The sequence below is a fragment of the Chrysochloris asiatica genome, unplaced genomic scaffold (genome assembly GCF_000296735.1).
Source record: "Chrysochloris asiatica unplaced genomic scaffold, ChrAsi1.0 scaffold00097, whole genome shotgun sequence".
Taxonomy (NCBI): Eukaryota; Metazoa; Chordata; class Mammalia; order Afrosoricida; family Chrysochloridae; genus Chrysochloris; species Chrysochloris asiatica.
Window position 1 is genome coordinate 8390871 of NW_006408615.1, and position 6973 is coordinate 8397843.

General features: G+C 46.9%; 1 protein-coding gene across 1 annotated transcript in view; it reads right to left on the minus strand.

Moving 5' to 3' along the window:
- Positions 1-2418, minus strand: part of MPPED1 (metallophosphoesterase domain containing 1) — a 107868-nt gene extending 105450 nt beyond the window's left edge. Inside the window, exon 1 of the mRNA XM_006866844.1 lies at positions 2274-2418. The gene's annotated coding sequence lies outside the window, so the exon portion shown is untranslated. The remainder of the gene's footprint in view (positions 1-2273) is intronic.
- Between the last annotated feature and the right edge of the window lie 4555 nt (positions 2419-6973).

Here is a 6973-nt window from a genome sequence, read left to right on the forward strand (position 1 = left end):
ACAACTTTTACCAGTTCAACTCTTCATAACAAATTAACAGCAATTATATTAATTGAGTCTGGCTGTTATCAGATAATCAAGGAGCCCCCCTCCTCGTCTGTTTTGGGGCTCCCAGTCCTTCCCTGTGCACTATTACTGGGTACACTGTTCAGTGCTTTAATCCTAGGGCGGCTGTGACTGGACAGGCCTTGATTACTTCTTCCAGGCAAACGCCTCACTACCCCATTATCCCCAGCACTGCAGGGCTTCGGTCAGGCCCTCATTACCCACGGCGCCTCCTTACAATCAGCCCCAGCCCCCTGCCCCTCAAATGCCTCAGCCACGAGTCCTACTGTCCCTCAAAGGGCCTGGGACCTGGATGGCTGCTGACGGATTAAATAGACGCTCTCAGGACTGCTGTGAGGAGCTACAGAGGGGGGATCCAGAGAAGGTTCCCCAAATGGTGAGTCCAGACAGTCTGTGCTGAAGGCCCAGAAAGAGACTGAGAAGGCACTCAGCCAACATGGAGTCAAGTTTTGGCAAAAAAGGCTTGGCTGGTCCCAGTCATCCCAATCTGTTCTAACAAGTTGTTGTCATTAAGTGCCATCGGTCAGTTCCAACTCACAGTGACCCTGCCAAAGAGCAGCTATGGGGTTTGAACTGCCAACCCTGTGGTTTGCAGTCCAGTGTTGATCCTACAGTGAGGGGAATCTTGGGATGTTTACACCATGAGGAAAGCTGGTCTGAAGTTTCCCCCAAGACAAACCTGCTTCGCAAGTGCTTGAAGCATCTACTTCCAATTCACACAAATACCCCAAAAATCAATGTGGGCCCCAGACCATCTTAGTTCACACCTGTCGTCTGTTGTTGTTGTTACGTGATTATGAGTCAGTTCCGACTCATAACCACCCTACACACAACAGCACAAAACACTGCCCTGTCCTGCTTGTTACGCCTGTTGGCTGGGTCCTCCTAAGCAACACCCTTGCTCACTCTCCACAGTGTCCTGATTTGGAGGGCAAGGCCATTCTCATCAAAGTCAATGCAGCTGGAGGCAGTTAGGTGGGCACAGGGCAGAATATTTGTTCCCACAATAGTGCATCTTTAGTAATAACTGGGAGGCCAGGGGGAAGTGAGTGATAGCAAGAGAAGGTTGGTAGTGGTTGTGTGCTGGGGAGTCAGTTCCGACTCATGTTGTTATTGTTAAAATACCTTTGAGTCGGTTCTGATTCATATCCACCCTGTTTAGGAATGCCGAGATTGTAAATCTCTACGGGAGCAGTAAACCTCTTCTTTCTACCAAGGAGCAGCTGGTAGATTTGAACTGCTGACCTTGCGGTTAGCAGCCTAACTTATAACCCTCTATACCACCAGGGCAAGAGAAACCGCCATAGAAACTTCTGCCCTATCAGCCTTCCCAGCTTTGGAGGAATGTTCTCTAACCCCAGAATTCAGAGAGCTCTGGGATAGGATCTCCATGGCATCTTTGCTTCACCCCTTCCTCCCTTAACTACAAAAAGCCCCAGACTGTCCGACTAACTGGTCAACCCACAACATAACCAGCTGCCGTTGGCTGGTCACCTAAAGCGGTTCTAAGAAAAAACCAAGGGAAGGCAACTTGCTAAGGTTTTTGTTGAGAACTTGGCTGCCATGTGACGAAATGTCAGAAGTACTACACGGGGTATGTCCTGCATTCCCCCAAGCAAAAATGCAGGAGATAATATTTAACAGAAAGGTACCAAGGTGTGGCGTTAGAGATTAATTATCCTCCAAGCTCCGCTTCCACGAGAGCTCAAAATCAGTTTTAAATTGTATTTTCCTCAATTGTTTGGCGTGTACCTGAGACTATTCGATTGATTTGTCAATAGTTGGAAACGTTGTAAAGGGTAAAAACAAGAATTCTTAAGGAAAATCAGACCTCATTCCACCGTGGGCTCTCTCTTTATCAATGGTGGGTTTCTTAAAGGAAGGAAATACTGTCCTGCAGCCAGTATTAGCAGCTCAGCAGACAAGATGATGAGCTGAGATGAAGAGGTACACAAATATAGTGAAAATGAGACCCGATTCCTTTAATAATAATTAAAAAAAAAAAGGGGGGGGGGAATCAGCTACAATTGACTTTAAAGCATTAACCACTTAAAAACCTTTTAGCTGGGCCCATTTTGAATTAAGATGGCATGATTTTAAATTACACTTTCTAATTCTTCTATGGGCCCCCCTTCCTCCAGCCTTTGCTACTGCTTCATTTTCCAATTATGTACTTTTATTTCAGAATGATGACGAGTACTACTTACTGGATCGTATCCCCTCTGCCACAAATAGCTGCTCACTTATTCCTTTCATTTCAGCTACGAATGCCGGCGGTTCACACCGCCCATCTTCAAATTCTGAATATTCCCCATTCCCTTCATAGAGAAGGAAGCATAACACACACAGAAATCTACAAAGCTCGAGTGGAGAAATATATTTGTAAACCAGAGCCCTACTCCATAAATTATTATAATTCCGGGTACTTTCTAGATCTATCTGTGCGATCAGCAATCATATAAATCATCACAAATGGACTGGTTTTTCTTCTGCAAAGTGCTCTACGCTAGTTTTTGAAATACAACAGTAGCAGAACCACGTTATCTTCAGAGTTGAAAATGGGAAGCTACTTAGATCCATTCCAAACACGTACATAGACAGACTCACATACACAAGGAAATAAGAGGCAAGTGAGTAAAAACCAGCATTCTGTGGTCTTCAATCAGACTCAACATGAATGGGGATTTAGGGCACGCATGGTTTGGGGGACAATGGAAGGCAAGGGTCTCTACGTTGATCAGTATTCCAATATAATTTGTGGAGAAAGTAAATGTGGATTTACAGTTCTCGTGAAAATCTATTGAGCAGATGTCACTGAGACATAATCAAATCAGCACTATGGTAATTCTACAGTTTAGTCTCAGACTGGGGTTTTGCCACTTTTATGATCAGCTGAAGTATTGGTCTTGTTTTTAGGGGAAGGTTTTTGTAATCATGTGAGGATTTGCAATGAAGGATTAAACCTCCAAAGTCCAATCAATTAACTATTGGGCCTGAAAGACAAACTTGCAAAAGCTTAACTCCATTCTTCTCTTCATCATCCCCATTAGACATGGAGCCCAGGGCAAGCTAAGAATGGAGGAGGGAACATTTGCCTTTTCCATGAATGCTGAACCCATAAAATCCTTTCCTTAGGGAAACGGAAAGGCAGGGCGTGGAGAAAGGCTTCCATTTCTCAGGTGGTTGGTGCAATCTATTTTACAGTCTTGCTAAGCTGCAGGACTGCCAGGAAATGCAAGAGAATGAAATGAGGAGAAAACGATGAGAGAACGTTGGAAATTGGACGCCGGCATCATTTTCTCCTGAAAGTGATGAAATTAGCAAGGGCGATGCCAAAAGACTTTTCGTGTGCAGCGGGTGCTGCGCCTCAAATCTTTCTTGGAAGGAGAGGATGGAAATGTGAAGATGTGCAATTGACAAGTGTCATTACAGGAAGTGGCTTTACAGGGTAGTGGAGAGAGAATGAGAGAGACTTTTGCAATGCCGGACTCAAACTCACTGCAGATCAACATCAACCAGAGGGGAGAGGTGGGCTCCTTTTCATTGCGACTGTGTCTACTTATGATGTGTGACCAGGGTCTAACATCAAGCTAGGTCCACATCCAAGAGACGCCCCTCTTAAGTGCCATTCACAGAAAGGCACAGAAAACCCACAAACATTTAAAGTCACTATGTGAGCACAAAAGCAATACATACAATCTCAATTTGTCACTTTTTGGGTTTTTTTCCTCTTGAGATTGGCTGCCCTCTCCAGCCCCAGATATTTTAAATAGAAATATAGCTAAGTCTTGTCTCACGACGGGGGAGAGGGGAAGTAAAAATGACGTAAAGCCTGAGTTTGGACAGCAGAGTGGCTGGTTCACCAGGGAGAGCCACAGTAAAGTCAAATTAACCATGGAACACTCTACCTTTTTTCCAACAACTTTCCCCCAAAGGAACCCCTTTTCCTTGGGGTTCTTTTCAGTTTTAATCACGGCAATGTTCTTGTTAAATGCCATCAAGTCAGTTCTGACTCATGCAGAGGGCTTCCAAGGAGCAGCTGCTGAGTTTGAACCACCAACCTTGGGGTTAGCAGTCCAGTGTTTATCCTACAGCGCTATACCAGGACTCCAGGCAAGGCAATTATCAGGAGCAATATGGAGAGGATATAAGCTGATAGTTTCATCATGGGAAACTAGTGTTTCAGGGGAAAGCTTCCAAAGTAACCCAGTGCAATCGATGTGGAATATTCCCACCCATCTTCCCCTATTCCTCTACCCACCCTGAGTGTATGGCCCTCTGGTCCCAGAAGGTGAGGGGTCTGGGCCTGAAAGATCTTATAAAACAGGTCTTTGACATGCAGGTACAGAGTGGGCCTGAGGACCCATTTATGGGACCCTACATCTGGGAGCCCTTTCTCCCAGGGTCCCTCCCTCCAGAGACACAGGTAGACAAAGGTGCCTAATGCCAGCGAGATCTCAGGGAGATGAAGAATGGAAGGGAAGGATGCTTGAAAAGACCCTTCTTGTGTTGCCGGCGAGGGAGGGGCGATGGGAGAGACATGTCACATTGTCACATTAAAGATTTTGACAGACATTCCAGGGATAAGGCAGACATTTCACTCTGAAAGGCAGCCCGCAGCAACTTGAAAGATATTAACTAACCTCCACTAATTACATGTTTTTCTGTGCATAATATTTACTTATTAAAAGTCTTTGCCTTGCTGATTAATTTCCTCTGCCCCGCTATTTACCAGCCATTCACAGGCCTGAAATCAGGGAACTGAAATCTTTTGATCCATTCAAAGAAGACTGCACTTTGGGGTGGGTCTCCTTCTTGCAGGAAGTCCTCGGTAGTCTGATTCTTCTTCTTGAAAGCAACCCTCCCATGAAATCCAGCCACCATCCTGTATGCCTCAAACAAGTAGAGAGAGATGGGTCCTGTATCAAGTGGAGCATACTGGAGACCTTCACTAGCTGTGTGGGAATGTAGCAAGTTCGAGGGAAAGCAAGTGAACTTAAATCACTTTCACAGGCTGAAGATTGAATAGTCATGAGAGTGGACTGGGGAATTGTTTAAAGCAGGCTTTTCTTGATAGAGCAGTCTGTACCTTCTTGATATAATTTGGGCTCTAACAGAAAAACCCCCCAAATCTAGGAACTCTTGTCTAAACTTAGACCTGTCCTATCCACTCATAATCACGGTTCACAAGGCATTTGTTCCTAGGACTCCAAATCTACTTACAACGGTTAGATCTACATCACGGCCCCATCAAGGAACTCCAATATGTAGCGACGCTCTAAGCCTACCCACATCAACACTGGAGGGATGGAATTCAATCCAGGCCTTCCGAAATGTTCTCTGGGCTGAGAAAGCAAAAGGCAGGCAAGGCACCACTTGGAAATACACACAATTAAATCTCTGTGCCTGGAGTATCCCGTTTTGACAAGCTATCTGCCAACTACTGTCCCTCCGACGAGTGGTACTAGAGTTAGTGTAACCATTTCCCTGAAATCCATCTTGAGAAGAAAGATTTTACAAGTGTTATGGGGCCGCCACTTGGAAAGCCAATTTGCAGGGAGCCGGGCATCATGCAAAAAACATTTATTATGCACGGCTCCTACCCGGCGGTCCCCCAAAGACTGCGTCTTCTAGAATGCCTCCTACCCCGTGTGCTCTCCCGTCTGCCTCCTCCCAGCCCCACGCAGGCAACACTCTGCAGAGGATGGAACCCCCTTCCCAAAAGGTTTGGTACACCCTGACTCCCAAGGACCAAAGCCTCCCCTGCAACTTGGACGTGACAGTGAGCAGGGGGCTCTCTGGCACCCCAGAGCATTTTTTAGCCAATGTGATAAATTATTCATGAAGTTAGGGTAATTTATTATTATTATTTTTTTTTTTTTGCAAAGACCAGTCAGGGTATTGATGATGTTCCTGTCTGCCTGAGCCCCAAAGCTTGGCGAATCCCTGCTAACAAGTCTCCCATCCTTATTCAACTCGTGTGGAGCCAGCTCAGTATTCTCCATCTAGTCCACTTTGTTCACAGATTTTCATGTCATAATTGTTTGCCACTTAGCAAGCTCTCCACTGGGCAATCAATGGGGCCTTAGAAATGGGGACGGGGAGGGCAACCAGGCTTCTGGGAGAGGGCTAGAATCTGGCTCCAGTGTAGGGCCTCCAGACCCCACCTCCAGCCATACAGCCTCAGCAGAAAGGGATGAAGGAGAGTGGGTCCAAGACCCCAAGTCACTGGAAGAGATAGGATGCATCAGTTCTTAGACTATTCCTCTCTGTCTCCACCGAGTTAAGTGAGACAGTGTCTGACCTGACTGTCCTATAACATGCCACATTGTAAACAACCACCAAAAACATGGAACTGCTTAAATTAGCACCTGTGAGGTCTGGGACCAGGTTTGGTCAGTCATGGAAGCCGTTGGTATGGTAAAAAACCGCAGCAGTAACTGTTTGTTGAGTGGATGGATGGATGGATGGATGGATGGATGGATGGATGGATGATGCATGAATGTAAGGATGGATGGATGAAGTTTCCTGCAATGCATAGCAAAAGTAGACATTCTGCCAGCATTCTTCCCTCCTGTCTCCCCCACTAAGTCCCCACAGGGGGTTCTTTGCGCACAGTAGGCACGCAATGACCCAGCGCTGCCATTGTTACCACAACATCGTCCCTTGCACCACTCCAGCCCGCTCCCTCCCAGCTATTCCGCCAGCACCAACAGTCAGCTGCGTCTGGCGAGCTGGGGAAAAGTTTCACTGACCTCTCGGCCCCAGCCAGAGTCCCGCGCCCGGACCAAGCCCCTTCCCAGCGGCACCCGCACGGCAGGCAGGCAGGGCAGCGCGGGAGTGCCAGGCTGGGACGTCGGCACCGGGCAAAGGCGGCCAAAGTAACTTTGCGGGCGCCCCTGCGCGG